The sequence below is a fragment of the Balearica regulorum genome, chromosome 3 (assembly GCF_011004875.1).
Source record: "Balearica regulorum gibbericeps isolate bBalReg1 chromosome 3, bBalReg1.pri, whole genome shotgun sequence".
NCBI classification, from domain to species: domain Eukaryota; kingdom Metazoa; phylum Chordata; class Aves; order Gruiformes; family Gruidae; genus Balearica; species Balearica regulorum.
This window is the reverse complement of record NC_046186.1, coordinates 27,956,642-27,973,356: the sequence shown is the minus strand read 5'-3', so window position 1 is coordinate 27,973,356 and position 16,715 is coordinate 27,956,642. Positions and strand designations below refer to the sequence as shown.

General features: G+C 42.0%; 1 protein-coding gene across 14 annotated transcripts in view; it reads left to right on the top strand.

The window, feature by feature from the left end:
* Positions 1-16,715, top strand: part of DST (dystonin) — a 315,509-nt gene that overhangs the window by 100,797 nt on the left and 197,997 nt on the right. The window lies entirely within an intron of this gene.

Below are 16,715 nucleotides of genomic sequence, written 5' to 3'. Positions count from 1 at the left end.
CAGGCATTTCTCCTTCTAATGAAAGGTAATTATTACCATGTTTGTGGAAGTTACTAATCTTTTTCCCTCTTAAAGATGCATTTTAAAGATGTAGTTTTAATTTTCTGTGGGAAGCAGAAAAGCCTGTCTGAAGCTTTTTGGAGAGCAATCCTTTAACATAAGTTTAAAATGATGCCTGTTTTTACAGAGGAGCTGTGTATTGAAAATGAAATTCTATACACCGTTATTTTACACAGTTTTAAAACATGCACAGTCATTGTTGCCATACTGTCAATCTTGTGGGAGTAGCTTAAAAAAGATTTAGACTCTAAACCTGTAAGGAAATCGGGGTAAAGAGTTCATGTTAAATCCTTTGACGTGCTTGCCAAGGTCAGTGGCTGTAGGCCTTCATCTTCAAACAGTTCTCAGCATGAGTGATTGTAGAGATATATAAAGATAGATATATATATCTATATGTGTATGTATCTCTACTGCTGGCCTTGATTTTCATCTCAGATTGCCTGCTTTAGAATTCAAGTAAAGGATTGTTAGCTTACACAAATATAGTTTGACTATGGCTCTTCCATTAACTTGGAATTTATGTAGTGGCTCAACTTTATCTTTTGGAAATACACAGTTTGAAAGCAATTGGTGATACAGTTGTCAAATTTCAGTTCTTACAGCATTGTTTCTAGGACAGTAACTTGCATGGAAATGAAAATGAACCTTCAAATGCTCTCCCTTAAGACGCAAGGGCATATTTGGAGGGAATATTCCCTCCCATAATGGAGGGAATGCAGAAAAAGTATCACAGTAAATGAGTGCATTTCTAGCAGAGTCTCTAGACCTGTCCTGGTCTATGCATTAAGTTGAATTTGAGTCCTAGTTTTCAGCTTTATTACCTTGGATTTAACACAAAAGACATGCAACTCATACTTGCTCACTCACTGCTTGTTGCACACAAAAAATCAGCTTATTTCAGGCATCTAAATAGCTTTATTTGAGCTAGTTTCTTTTGTAGGTGCAGAGAGAACAGGTCCTTCTAGATGTCTCAGACATCTGTTTCCTTACGGGAAGATGAATTGTGTCCTAGAAGTGCTTTTGCTCCACTGACTGAAAAAGGAGGCTAGTGCACTTTGTCACTGCGTAGGGTTCAACAAGTGGAAAGGATGAAGGTGATCATGGAAATTATGAGAGATCGTGGAAAGCACCAGACAATGCATGTGGACAGGACCCCCCTGTGGGCACAGGGATAGATTGCATTTTTCTTTCGTCTTTTCCATTCTACTTATTTTCTTTATGTTCTCTTTCCTGTGTTTCTTTTCTCTGTCCCCTGTTTCTTTTTTTGCTTTCATTTATCTGTTTTTCTTTTCTCCTGATGTCTCTATTTTTTCCCTGCTTGTTTAGTTCTTTCCTTGCTCATTTTAATTAATCTCCTATTCTTCTGCAGTCCTTGGGAAAGTACTGGACTCTTATCCCTTTCTAGGAGTATATTCAAAAGAGTTTTTTCTACGTCAGCAGCACAATGCTTTTACAGGTTACCATCATTTGTTAGGGGATAGCATGGAAGCTTACTGCCATTCTTCTAATTAAATTCTGTATTTATAGGATTCACTGAGTAACCACAAACATCAAGATGGCTGGGAAATATTTACCTTTCTGCACTCCGTTGTCCATCTTTAGTTGCATTAGATTTAAAGCATATAAATGCGTAGTATATAAGATTCAGTGTTTAAGATTAGTCCATTGTCATTTCAGCTGACTAGTTAAGCAAGTACTCGTGTACTTTGCTAAACTAGAAACATAGTCATTGCAGAAATATTTCCTGCAAATGATCTTGAGATATGTAGTTTTAGAGACAGGTACATAATGTGTTATTTGCAAAATTCAGCTGCTCACGTTATCTTTGAATTCCACAGTTTAAGATCAAGTGGACTGTCACTGCATTTTTTAAATGCTGAAGTTTTCCTTTTGAATTGATAATAGATTTTCCAAGGGCTGATTAGAGCATTGCACTTGCTAAGGCTACTGTTTAATGTCTGATGGTGGGGCTCTGGTTTAAACGTTATCTTTTACTTCTTGTTGACATACGGGCTGGAGAGGTGAGATACTGGACTTCAGACTCCCCTGCTGCTGTGGTATGAGCTTCCAGGGAGAAACTCTCATGCCTGCGTCGTGTGGCAGTGGGGTAGAGATCTCCGTTCTTCACTTCTCTAAACCTGCCGCTGCTTCCAGCAAGTCTTTCACTTTGCCGCTGTCAAAATAGAATATTAAATTCCAGTACTTGCTCCAGCAGTAAGTACCCTTTGATGTAACGAGAACAGGTACATTTGTGGAAGAAAGGGGTTTCGTTCTAGTGTAGCGTTCACATGGTCCTAAAGCACCCAAAGAAAAATGCAACTTCCATGAAAGCCCAGAAATTCTTCCTGACACTTCTTTCAATACCAAACCCGAAGCCTAAAGACAGAACGAGAGAAGTGTGAAATACAGGGAGAGGACGAGATAAAAGAAAATAAAAAAAGTTGATGATGAAAAAGGAGTAAACCCAGACAGATTCTTCTTTGTTGTTCAGTTCCTTTCTCAAACCAATTTAAAAATATTTTTCTAGTGCCAGATCTTAGTCTTGACAGATTAAATGGGATATTTTGAAATACTTGAAGTTTCTTTGTCAGAAATTATGTACAGAAAACAGGACTAAAGGCAAAGCAACCATAGACTGGCTAAATCAATGCCTTGGAGGGGAAAATATGGTGAACACCCAGGTTTCTCCCCTCCAACGGAAAATGTTTCTTCTTTTTCATGGAAGAAAAGGTTGTAGAGAGCCTCTTCACTGACCTTCTAGCAGTAATAGGGGACCCTGGGGTGCCTGAGCAGCTCCTTGGGGAGGGAGGGCTGTCCTCCTCGCAGGAGGACCTCCTGCCCCTCGCAGCTTGGGACCCTTGGCTGGCCGGACCTCGGGAGAAACATGCTGGTGATGGGAGCAATGGGCAGCATCCCTGCACAGCCATTAGTTGCTCCAAGAGTCACTTTTAAAGGTCTTATGAACGAGAAGGCTTTTATAAGTAGCAGGACTAAAATGCTTTTAAAACTATTGTTTGAAAGCTCCCTGTTGAAAATCATGTACTGTGTAACAGTGATAATGCATTAGAGTGAGTGAGCAGCTTTTTGTTGTGCAAAGACTGAATGAATAATTCAGAGTAGAAACCTGAAGTTATTGATTCCTGTGCGTCCTTCGGGCCGCACAGGGTTTGCAAATGGCCACTTAGATCGATTGCTTCGTGAAATGTTCAGGTATGCCCTTAATGGCAGAGAGACCGTTCCTGATACAGCACTGTCATTCACTTGCTGAAAGTTGGCACTTCACTGCCACTAGTGGCTAGCATTTTAGATAGCACTACTCTGCAGTATCTTCTCTTTAGCCGTGCAGTTAATCTGGTATTTAAAATTCCCCACCTCCTCCTCTTTTAGAAATGAACGCTTTTTTAGCTCTACGTTTATATTTATTTTAAGAGATGAGGCATCTGGTGCTAGTCTAATGGTAGTGACTTTTTTTTTTTTAAAAAAAGGTCTCAATTTAACTTGGAGAAGTATGTTTTTTTCCTGTGTTAAGGAAAATAAGACAAAGATTGCTTGCTGTGCTAGTGCATCTAAATGAGTCTTCTATGTATTTGTCCTAGTTATTTCTGACAGCTGCTGCAAACTGTGTTTGGAGCAAATCCTGTAAAATCCCACTTCCAGCACGGCACGCAGCTTGCTTTAGGCATTGAGTGGAGCTGAAGTATCAGCATTTCCTCCTTTATTTTGTTTTTTCTATTGTTCAGCAAGGCCTGTTGTCTGCTTGGCGGACAGAAGAATATTTCAGTTTTTCTCCTAAAAATTTTTGCTGTTGTGTATTCAGGAAGATTCTAAAAGGTCTTGAGGTGTTTTTCTTTTTTTGAGACATGCTCTTTCGGAAAAATAAAGAAAAATAACTCTTGAAGAAGATCATCAGGTAATGGTGTAAAGTAGCATTTGATTTTGTTGTTATCCCCGGATTTTGCACAATTACAGTTTATTCACACTGCATTGCATATAAATTTTTCAAAAATCTTCCACTTGGAGGTAAACTGCAGAGCATCTTTCATCTGCTTAGTATAATCTATAGCTGTTTGCAAAGCAGATCAGCAAACAAACTCAGGACTTTTTTGGTGTTTAATCAAAGTTTAGACAAGGGAGGGAGGTAACTGAGAGTCGGTGAGGAAAAGTAGTGCCAGAATGCCAGAAGTTAAAGCTGAAAAAGAGGAGGAAATTGTACAAAGTTTTAAAGGCTAATAATAAACTGCATCACAAAAATCTCTCTGCAAGCAAATAAATAAAAATCCAAGTCAATAAAAACTGTGCCACAGATTTCAAGTTTATTTGATCCTCTTTAATGCATTCAGACTTCATGACTAATTGGGAGCAGGAAAGAGAATAATTGAAAACAGTAAATTAAATATGCATGAAATATATGATCGTTTGAGCACATTGATATTTTTATGGCGTGCAGCACTAGTGAACCAGTTGAGCATACTGTATGCTTTTATGGTCCCTTTTATTGTGGCTTTTTAAAAAAATTGTTTTGTATAAGTGCTTATATATGAAAGTGAGGATGAAGTCTACCATGAGATAACTGCCGTGGTCAAATAGAACCACTGAAATCAATATGTTTCCTATGATAGACTAATGTATTAATATATTAATTAATTCTCTTTTTGTGGGTTCATTGTTTGCAATTAGCTCTCAGCATAGATTTAATATTATTTATTCCTTTGAGATTGCCAGAGATAAAATTCTACCATTTGCAAATAAGTGTTGGCTTTTTAATTAATTGCTAAATTATGCATGGAATTATTTTTATCTATATACTTTTGATGTATCTGTATTTAGTAATAATTTATATATTACTTTAGAAATACTATGGCTTGATCTTGCTCCCATGGGGCCAGTGTAACTGTGCCGTTGGCTCCAGTGGGAGTAGTATTTGTCCCAGTATGGGGACTCCAGTGAGCAACTTCAAACATTCAGTCATAAACATTACCTAAATAGTTAGTTCTCCAGCAATATTGCATGTAATTTGGAAGGCTAGGCTTACCCTGAGGTAATGTAGATGTGTGACTGCATGAGGTCCTAAGAAAGCATCAGAATAAGTATTTTTTTCCCGTAAAGAAGCATGTGTCATCTGTTAAAGACATTTATGGTGCTTTGAACAGGGAATGTTTAAAATCCTCCTCTACCTAGAGTACCTTGACTTTCATCAGAATAGCATTATATCTGGCAACCTTATATTTTACCTAATTTAGGCAGGTGTGGAGTGTATTGCCTTTGGTCAGAGTTAGTGTATCCCTGTAGTTTCAAGCTGTGAAAGCCAGATTTATTGGCCGAGTTTACATTTGCATACTTTAAACAATCCATCCCTAATAAGTTATATTTGGCAGCACGTAGTACAGGTCTGGAAAGGTGAGGACAAGTTGGAAGCATGAAGGGTGGAGAAAACTGGGTGCACTGTATAACTGGCCAGAGACAAAACAGGAGAAAAAGTGACCGTGGTTGCTGTCGATTCGAGGCGTTGAACTGGAACGAGGAAGTCGATAGTAGATTTTTGGTCACTAGCTAGAGTTAGAAGGACAGGACTGTGTAGCAGTGGGGAAAATCATTTATCTCATAGCTGACAGGAGGAGCAGATGCGGAGGTCTGCATTTGAACACCTACAAAGGTGCCCTCAGTAGCCTCTGCAAGAGAGAGGCATTTCTGTGGCACAGCTCAGCTCATCCCCAAGCAGGTGTGCAAACCAGGTCGGGGGACACTTGCTGTTGTTTTCCCTGCCTGCTGCAGGAGGTGGGGTGGCTGCCTCCAGCGAGGACGTGTGTCTTGTGAGAGAAGTGCCAGCCAGAGAGACCTTCAGCCTGTCAGGTTTGGAAAGTCACTAGGAAAGTTAGGTCTGGACCGATTGGGAGAGACTGCTTCAAAATTTAAAAAGGGAAGGTAGCTTAACAGCAAGGGATTGCAAAAACCCAGGCTCACCTTTCAAGGCAAAGAGAGAAGTGAGAAGGAAAAAAAGAGGACAGTGAACTTCTAAGCAGCAGATCTGGGGAAAGCAATAGGTAGGGTCTCCTGGGGAAGTAATCCAGGAGAGGGAGGAACGTGGGAGATCTGGCAGTCATTGAAGGCATTTGTGTTGGAGGCACAAAAGCAGGCTGCAGGCAGGCAGGGCAGATAGGAGGCATCCTATAGAATATACTGCTACTTGTAAGAGATGTGTGAAATACAAAGGACTCATACAAGAAGTGGAAATAAGGGCAGCAGGACTAAAGATTTGTATAAATTGGTTGTAAAGCGTGGTGGGGTAAAATCAGACAAGTAAAAGGTCCAGAAGGAGTTACAGTGTGACGTGAAAGTTCACAGGAGAAAGGTTCTGTCATTATGTCAGATTATGAAGAAGAAAGGAGAAGTATGGATGTATTACCAAGGAAAAAAAAAGACAACTAGTATTGAATGGTGTAGAAAAGTCTGAATTACTCTAGCCTCCTCAGTCTACAAAAGACTGACTTGACAAAACACGTTTTAATAAGATGAGGCCGAAATTCAGGTAAGGAAAGAGCAGATTGAAGAATATTCAGGTAAGTTATGTGCTTTCTGGTTGCACAGCTTTATTCACCCAATAACTAGGACCTAATTGAAGTCATAGATGGCATTTTATCATTCTGTTTAAGAATTCAGAGAGAGGACCGGGGACTCCTAGGTGTCTGCAGCTATAGTAAGCATAATACTACTCTCCCAAGCAGAAGAAAAGGATGGGAAGTTACAGACCTTGCAGGCTAATTTCTGTCCCTGGGAAGATGTGGAACAACTGGCCTTCAAAAGCAGGTGGACAAAGGAGAAGCAGTGTACATGGTGTATCTACGTTTTTTGACATGCAGATTACTGTCACAAAATTTGAACAAAAGGATCCCAGATACAGTTTGCTTGGACATTGCCATCAGTAACAGCTGCAACTGCAGGTAGAACCGGCACTAGGAAGAGCCAAAGAGCCAGTGCCATCGGTTGTTGCTGCTGTCATGGCTGCCATCAGGTGCTGCTGCAGCAGTGTCTGGCTGTGGGAGGCTGCAACCATGAGCAAGGACCCATTTCCCTTCCACCCAGAGGTGGCATCCAAGCGCCTGCTGCCCTTGCCATGCCGCATCCTCAAGTGAGGATTCAAGCTCTGTCACTTCATCCTTGCAGTGATACCCCTGTTTCTCTAATCCTGCGGCTGCATTTTTCTCTGACTCAGGCCTTTAGTCATGTTGTCAGCAGCAAGTGTCACCCTTGCCCTGCCACGAATCTTACAGGTTCCGTCGTAGGCGCTGGGCTGCGTTGCCTTATGCCCAGGAGGGAGCTTCAGGAACTACAGAAGAGCTCTGCACCCTGCCCATGGGTCAGCATGCTGCTTAGGAGACGAGGAGACAGCTTGTAATTCCGCGTTTTTGTAGACACATGAAAGTGCTTGTGGGCACATGGTCGTGAAACTCCTCCTGGCTGCGCAACTCCTGATCATTGCGACAAGAGGTTTGCAGCTGTCTGTAATAAAGCAGTAGGAAGATAAGGAGTTTTCTTGGAAGATCAAGGACAGATTGTGATAAATTGAGTTTGTTTAGTCTGAAACAGAGAAGACTGAAGGGAGACGTGATAATGTGTCCTAAGGGTGTAAAAGGTGGTTATGCAGATGCTGGCGAACAAGTGTTTTCTGAGGCTCTAAGGGGAGGGACCAAAAAAAAAAAAATCAGCTTAGTTCACAGAAGAACATTTAGTTTGAAGATTAGCAAGAAAAAATCCCCCTCTCCGAAAAACAAGTAAGCATAGTAAAACACTGAAGTGTATATAACGCATATCATATTTCCTTCATTTGAACTTTCAAGAATAAACTAGAGAGGCATCTCTGGTGTATTCTAGCCAAACTCAGTCTGCTCCACTGCGCTGGCTCAGGTGAGGTGATCTGTTCAGTCCTTTTTAGCCTTACAGTTGTATTATTCTGCGACAGCCTACTAAGGCCCAGCCCTTCTCTGGCAAAGTAATATTCAACTTCTGAGTGTTAGAGCTGATCGCTGCCAAGTTCTTTACCAAAGCTTGTATTTTCCTTGAATTAGTGACTTCAATGTGCATCAATTCTCAGACTCTTTATATAATCTTGTACACAAAAGCATCTGAACAAAGAGTACTGCCTTGAGGAAAAGTCATAAAGGGTTACTGAGGTGCAGAAGAGGGAAGAGATACGGACATGCTGTGCATTAAAATCACAACTGGTGCAAGAAGCGTCAGTGGGCTGGGAGTGTGCGTGGAGTTGCATGGGACCCTGCATGACATATGTCACATCTGTCCCTTGTGCTCACGGAGAGCTGCCGCGGAGTGAAGGTCAAGTAGATACTAAAGCTGGCTGGACGTCTCTGCAACTTTAGTATTTTAGGATTTTAAATTGTAGCAATAATGGTGTAGATGTCCATTTTATGTTAGTAGATGTCCATTTCTGCTGAACTTGTGAATCTATGCCACATGGGCTCCATTCAGATGGATTTGCTGATCCCAGTATGCAGAGTTACAAGCAGCTGCCCAAGACTGTGCAAGTGTTAAAAACAGTGAGGGTAGTGCTGTGATGAGGATGATGAATAAGGGGAATGGGACCCATGGAGGTATTCTGACTGGCTGGACCAACGTTAGTTGGAGAGAACATTTCAGACCATTCTTCAAAAAGATTTGAGATGTGTGAGCTGGAATAGAGACAAGATTTATTTTTCCACAGGAGGTGGAAAGGAGGATTTTTGACACTTAGGATATTTGGTTAAACTTGTTCTGTATAATACTTGTGTTTCAAATATCACACAACTACTGACATTCACAATGGATGTGCATGGTTATGTCCTACTGTTTGATAGATAGGCATGATTAATGCACCTGCTTGCATACTTGCAGACTGCTGATTTGGAGATTAGGACAATATTGGAATGCATTTCATGAAAACAAATATTGGAAGATACAAAGAAAAAATGTAAGGACAAGATTTAGCAATGGTCTGGGATTTTTTGTTTGGTTTGTTGGATTTGTTTGGTTTTTAAATTGAGTAATAGTATATTTACCTTAAAGCCATACAAGTATGTTTTTTATGATTATTAAGAATTATCCAGACGTGAAATAATTGAAGGCTGGAGTCAAAATGCAAAATAGTGGATAGAAAAGCAATGGATTAATTGGGTGATCAATTGTCTGGAAGAAATGTGAAGGTTAATGCAAAAAAAAAAAAAATCAAAAAAGTGACTCATCTGAGCTTTTTATATACAAGGATAGGGCTTTAGAGGGCTGGAACACACAAAGGGTGTTCAAAGCACAAAGTTCTCATGCTAATGTAGTATAGAGTATTGGCCAGATGAGAAAGTGAAGAATGAATCCAAGGAGGCAGTCAAGGATGAATCTTCAATTAGAAAACATTTGTTAGAGAGACAGATCAGGGTGTTGAACTCGCGTTGTGCAGGAGACTTGTTTAAATGTGACTTAGTAAAAGTATTTGAAATCATAAAGGAATTTTATGAAATGGAGTATCATTAGCTGTGTCTGCTGTTTAGGAGAAATAATATCTGGGAACAAATCAAGCAGCTAGAAAATTATTCCTGAGTATGAAATGAAGAACTGTTTATTTTAAGTGAACTGTAAGAAATGTTTCCTGTGGAGGGGAATATCAGACTGGTGGTGAGCAAAAGAAAAGAGTGAAAGTGAGTTTTGGACCACTGCACCTAAAACTAGATTTCCCAGACTTGGCTTGCAAGTGTACAGGCACACCAAAAGGGCCAAGCACAAGTTTTTCCCTTTGTGCCATCTGGCCACCGGCCCTGGCTGCGGGCCCGTGCCGTTGGTGTCCTGGGTGGTGAGTGTCCAGCCCCCGAGCGTGTGGTCCTGCGTGGGGCCGGGGGAACAGCACCGTCTGCAGCCCAGCGCCCCGCTGCCTGTGCTCTGCGCCCGTACCCTGGGGAGGGCTCTGCCCCCAGGGAGGTCACTGCCGCAGGGTTAGCCAGCGATTAAATTCTGCCTGGACTTGTGTGCCTGTTTGTTTTTAAGAGGACGGGTGCGGTTTATTATAGGATCCAGGAGAAAACAAAGATCGTGACCAGGGTGTGTATTTGCAGTTTGTTTTTTCTCCAGAAATAAATTTTGGGTTTAAAGTAAGGTGATTAGAAAGCATGAGAGACTCAGGGGAGAATGTCAGTCTGCATGTAACGCTTCGGCTCCCTGATCTCTTGGCATGACGACACCTTGGCCACGGACCACAGCTTGGCGCCCATTGGGACAGCAATTACCCGAGGTGGAATGGCCCTGCTGCGTATTGAGTGCTTTACGTGGGGCAAGCGAAGAGGTCTGCAGAGCAAAATAAGTAGTCTTGAAGATTTTTGAGGAAGCAGCCTTGCTTGGCAAATCAGTCACGTGGGAGTACTTTGACAAATCTGATATTTTGACAATTATGTGCTGCATTTAAGCAAGGATCTTGTTACAGCGTGTTCAGAATTTTAGAATGTGTCATAAATCATGCTGCGTGTGTTGGTTAGTAAAACTTTATTTTTTTTACATAAATAAACCTTTACTTATGAGGTTTTTTTTTTATTCTTCATTCTTTACTCATGGCATAGGTTTGTTATCATGCAGTTAGACCTGCCAGTGCAATTCCTTAATTTTCAAAGGTGAAAGGACTAAAGCATACAAATTTTCAAAACTTACAGAAATCTACTTCCTCATGACTAGAGTTTTTGATACAATTTGTCTTTTAAAAACAAGCTTAAATACATTTTTAGGAAGCTGAAACACAAGGGAAACTCCTCAGGATGTCAGGATCTCATACAGTGGCTACAGGAGTTTTTCAGCAGTCTGAATGCTGATGACATTTTCTGTGGAATAGTGTAATTACAGGAGCTCTTATCTATCTGCGTCTATTCTAGGACAAAAGCGTTTTACTGTAGCTGGAGTGAATGGGAGTCTTAAGGGATCTTTCTTCCATGGCATTGAATCAGATTCTTAAAGAATAAATTCAAAGTTTATTGTGCAAATCGCGGTGGCCTCGTGCCAGCTGTCGTTTGGACTTATCAGTGACCTCAGTGGTAATTAAGGCCTGACCATTTTTTTCCCAAACACACCCGTTACAGTTCTAACTTTTGAGCCTTATCCTATTTTCCTTTGGAAGAGTGGTAATGCTTCATGTCTGTGTCGGGCATTTAATTAACTTTGCTTCCAGAAGCAAAGAAACGGTACTTGAAAAGACTTTCCCAGGCTATGTGGTCTGAGAAGCCTCTGTTGCATGTCCAATATTATAATTTTTGATAATGCCTGGGGATGACACTGATTTTATAAAAGCTTGTCAGCTGAACTTCAGTTTTTCAAAATAAATGTGATTCAAATTTGATTCTAGTTTTTGGCTGTTCTGGAAACCGTAAGAAAAGGTCTGGTTTGGCATGTTCTCCTAACAGTCAGTTCAGCTTAATTACAACATAGATAAGGAGAATCCCAATATTAAGAAAGATACTCAATTACAGTAGTCTGCTTTCTTTACCCTGAAAAAGACTGATAATTTTGCAAGGGTGTGAGCACAGAACTCTGCCTTGTTTCCAAGCCCTGCAGCCTGACAGGGCCACCACGGTTGTCTCAGCTCCCTTAGGGAGTTCCTGGTGGCCTCTGGTACATGGGAGTTACTTCTAGTTATTCCTGCCTGATCTGATTATACACTCTCTCCTGCCTCTTTTGCCTTGACTCCAGATTATGTGGCATATTAGTGTTTGTTTCTGCTCCTTCCTATGCTCTTTCAGTTGAGAACATGGTCCCTTGTGTTTTAGGTGCTGGTCTGGAGCAGGCTGTACCATAACACGAATGTCTGTGAGATCTCTCTAATCGTATGGTCGGTGTGCACCCACTGTATACACAGAAAGGGCCGTAACTTGATTTTCCTGCCACATTTACTTCTGAATAAGAAAAAGGGTGTGATTCTTGTGTGTCTTCATAGAATCATAGAATGGTTTGGGTTGGAAGGGACCTTTAAAGGTCACCTAGTCGAGCCCCCCTGCAATGAGCGGGGACATCTTCCACTCAATCAAGTTCCTCGAGCCCCAGCCAGCCTGTCCTTGAATGTTTCCAGGGATGAGGCATCTACCACCTCTCTGGGCAACCTGTTCCAGTGCCTCAGCACCCTCATTGTAAAAAATTTCTTCCTTCTCTAGTCTAAATCTACCGTCTTTCAGTTTAAAACCATAATCCCTCATCCTATTGCAACAGGCCTGACTAAAAAGTAGAGGTGTGGCAGTGTTAGAGCAACCTTCCTACTGTCCTCCAGCCTGTGCGTCTTCTGTCCATCCTTTTCAAGACCAAGCTGGTTTCACTTGCAGAAGCAGAAGGGACAGTCCTTCCCCTTTTACCCACACAAGCATAAGCAGTCTGTGGTTTTATTGTGTAAAACTGTAGATTTTTTTCCAGTATCAGCACAATGCAACTAATAATATCAAGAAAAGTTGTAAAAAACAGGCTTGCCATGGAAGATGGCTTCTTTGCTGTGACGCATGGCAAAAATAGATATCATTGGGTGCAGGTTCAGTTCCCTAAGTATGGACATCTAGGGCCACTGGAGATGCATAAGGGTATTTGGGGCAGACATCAGTGGGGGACTGGCCAGCAGGACTTGGGCAAACCCTAGTCATTCTAGAGAAGCAGGTGGAGGCCAAGCAGCATACCCCTTAAGCATAAACATAAACCAGCCCTATAGGTGTGTGCCAAGGCAGCTGAATCACACCTTTGTTCTCTGTCGGTGGAAATGAGAACCAGGCAGGCTGAGGGCATTGGTGACAGATTTACTGTGACGCCAGCCCACAGAGGAGGAAGCCAAGCCCGGCGGGTCAGGGTCTTTCACTGCAGAAGCAGAATGGTACATGAGGTTGGAACCGATAGCAACTTGATTGTAAGGACAACCAGATGTGTCAGCTCAACAGTATGCTAAAGCTATGCAAGTTATGCGGGGTATTAGATTGCTGGCTTTCGGAGGTGGCAGCCACCTTCGTGGTCTTCCTTTGTCAAATGCCTAACGTGCGGGGGTCTGGGGGCAAGAGTGCAGCTCTGTGACTGCTACGATTTTAAAAGCTGTTTTTTAGTAGTGGTAGTGCAGGTTCCCCCAAGGCACTAGACTGTAAAGTTTGCGCTTACTGGGAAAATGTGATATGAAAATATCTCATGCTCATATCAAGGGGAATGGAGCTTTCCTTACCACAAACATCATAGTATACGTGCCAGAAGATGAAGATCAGAAGATGAGTCACTTCTGGAACAGTGCCTTAAATTCTCACTGTCTCCTTTTAACTTGATGAAGCCATTTTGCTTTTCTTGTTTAAGTTTTGTCAAATGCCCCTCAGCCACTCAGTATCTCCCACATCTTCCTTAAAGAATCTCTTCTCATGCCCAAATCATCAAATCTGCCACACTCACATGGGTATATTGCAAAAAGTTGCCCAAGGCAGCGTGTAACCTACTTTGCACGTGGACCTTGCAAAATGTAGGGCTGACAAGTCTGCTATTTTATTGAAAAGCAACAAGAACTGTTATGAACTGCCGTGGGTCTCAGCAGATCCCACAGATCCATCCAGGGTCCCCCATCTGTGTCTATAGTACTTGTGGTACTACGCATTCTGAAGGGGGCTGAATGTGGCACCAAAACACTTGTGAGTTTAACGATCTAAGAATTCATTATATATGTCAAGAGACAAGACTTGCCCAAGTGATAGAGATAATTTTGCAAGCTTTTTCTCAAATGGCAGTGTAGGATCTTGTATGCTCCTTTTAAAAGAGATGATCATCTGCTTTGAGTGAACGTGCTTGCTGCACATAATTTGCCCAAATACATCGTTTTAGGTGCACATCTGCTGCTCAGAGTATTGGAAGAAATTCCTTATTATATTGTCCTGTACCAACATACTGATGTAGTATGTCCTAAATAATTAATCCTGACAGTATTTGTCAGCCAATGGCAGAACTAAGGCAGACGTCTAAGGCGTACTGCTGGTTTTCCTGTTTTGCCAGCTCTATACCACTTTCTTCATACATAGTATGAGTTCATCTCTGCAGCATCTGTGATTTCTAGAGAGATGAGCTGGGGAAGATGGTTGTCCCCATAACACTTTGGAAACCTTGGAGTACAAGAAACAAACAGAAGGTCAACAAATGTGTGTTGTGAGAAACAGAGCAGCAGGATAACAAAATTATCCTGTGTCTAATGGAAAATAAAAGCAGGCAGATTAGAAATGGTAGTATTTTCTCATCTCACGATTCACATACCTGCACGTTGGGCAACTCCCATGAGTTCTGTGTTGAAAAGAGCGTCGGCATTGACTGGGTGCTTCACAGGTAGTTCTCCAGCTGTGCAGATGCAGTGTCTTAGATGTATACCCCCTTCCTCTGACCTTAACCTGATGTCCTCCCATGCCTCTGGTCACCAGCCTGCCCTGTGGAGCTGCTCTGGCTTGGGATTCTGCTCTCCTAAGGGCAGTGGAGAGTGGCATGTCCTGGCTGGAGGGGCAGGGAGGAGCAAGGAACGATCTCACAAGCTTTTATTGTAAAGAAAACTTGCCTGCTTTTGTCGGGAAGAGTTTAGCACTCAGTTCAGCATAGTTCTTTGAACAGAAAAATAAAAAGTCACAGTTGGTTTCAGTTAAAAATTAAAGACCCTTGTGCTTTTCATCTTTTAAGTATTTAGCATAATCAAATCAAATGTCAGGGGCTTTAATGATATCTCTGAGGCTTCCCTTTTCTTTTTTTCACCACGGATGTAATGGGAGAGCATCTCTTCTCTTTCTTTGTTCAGCTTAACAGTACTTCAGTATTACCAAAGTATATTTCTCTTGGAATTTTTTTAAATTATTACTTACAGGATTTTTAAAAACATCACAACTAGAATTAAAATTATATTTTTTTGCATATGTGTATGAGCTACGTGTAAATGTAAGAGTTCTGGTATGTACGTAACATGACTGCGTACGTAGAGTCTATAAATGTTTTGGAAAATATAAGTTGTAATTCCTTATGGAAAAGTCTTCTAGATGACTTGTTCTGGCTAGTCTTCGGCACGAGCATAAATAGGCTCTGATATTATTTCCAGTTAAGATGATGGTCTTTGTAAAAACAGGGTAATGTCATGCTTAAAAGTTGAAGTAAGAAAACCTGAACTAAAAGCATTTATGAAGCTAATCATCAATATGGAGGTAGTTATTTATTCAACAAGATGGATCTAGAAATCTCCCCGAAAGTCAGGTAAACAGAGCTCTTGCATAAAGTCGAAGATCTGGGTTGACTCCTGCTGCCTTTGTCAGACGCGCAGAGATGATGGCAGTCAGGGGAGTGTCCCATAGATCTCGTGTTGGAAGTACAGTTTGTCTCTAGTAGAGGTAGTAACTTTAGAAGAACTTTCTGATGTCATATTTTATCCTCTGGAAGCTTAGGAAGTTTCTGATTTGGCACCTCAATGGGAATGCCAGGGAATTGACATTAGCCGGAAGGCTCTCTGCCCTGACTGACAATGTCAAAAATTTCTGCTTCTGAGGAATGAGGCTCTTTGTTTCATGTTTAAAGAGCAACTGACTGAATTGTTAAAGAAATTTCAGATAAAGTTGTATTTGAGCTAAGTAAGCTAATGCTAAGAAGTAAGAAGTTGGCCTGTGGGTGGAGACATCTCCCAGCTTTGCTGTGCCTGTCAGAAAAGTTAGGACTTTCAGCTGTCTCCTCATTACATCTGCTCCCTCACTCATGGTTGGCCTCCCAGGATCTGCTGGTTATCAGCCCTTCTCATAGAAGCGTAGAACCATAGAATTGTTTGGGTTGGAGGAGACCTTAAAGATATCTAGTTCCAATCCCCCTGCTATAGGCAGGGATACCCTCCACTAGACCAGGTTGCCTAAAGCCCCATCCAGCCTGGCCTTGAACACTGCCAGGGAGGGGGCATCCACAACCTCTCTGGGCAACCTGTTCCAGTGCCTCACCACCCTCACAGTGAAGAATTTCGTCCTAATAATCTAATTGAAATCTACCCTCCTTCAGCTTAAGGCCATTACCCTTTGTCCTATGACTACATGCCCTCGTAAAAAGTCCCTCTCCAGATTTCTTCTAGGCCCCCTTTAGGTACTGGAAGGTCTCCCCGGAGCCTTCTCTTCTCCAGGCTGAACAACCCCAACTCTCTCAGCCTGTCCTCATAGGAGAGGTGCTCCAGCCCCCTGATCATCTTTGTGGCCCTCCTCTGGACTTGCTCCAACAGCTCCATGTCTCTCTTGTACTGGGGCCCCCAGAGCTGGATACAGTACTCCAGGTGGGGTCTCACAAGAGCAGAGTAGAGGGGCGGAACTCAATTTAGTTGAATGAGGTCAGCTGGCAAAGGCTGACCATCTATTTGGGGGCACCAGAGGAGTGGGTTGGCTGGGTTGGTACCTGCTGCTGCTAGAATGTTACTGAGCTGGAACCTCTGTTACCGGCATGGCTGGTGGGAAGGGCTGTGCCTGTCCTTGGCTTCACAAGATCAACCCAATGGCATATTTCTTTGGTAGGGTGGACAAGGTGGATGTGTGAGCTGTTGGGAAAATTCACTAAGTACTGGGAGATCTGAGGTGACAAAACATGTTGTTAATCGTGGATAGTAGTATGCTTTGGTTAGTAATAAGTTGAAGGCCAGAAAGTGTGTGGAGTTT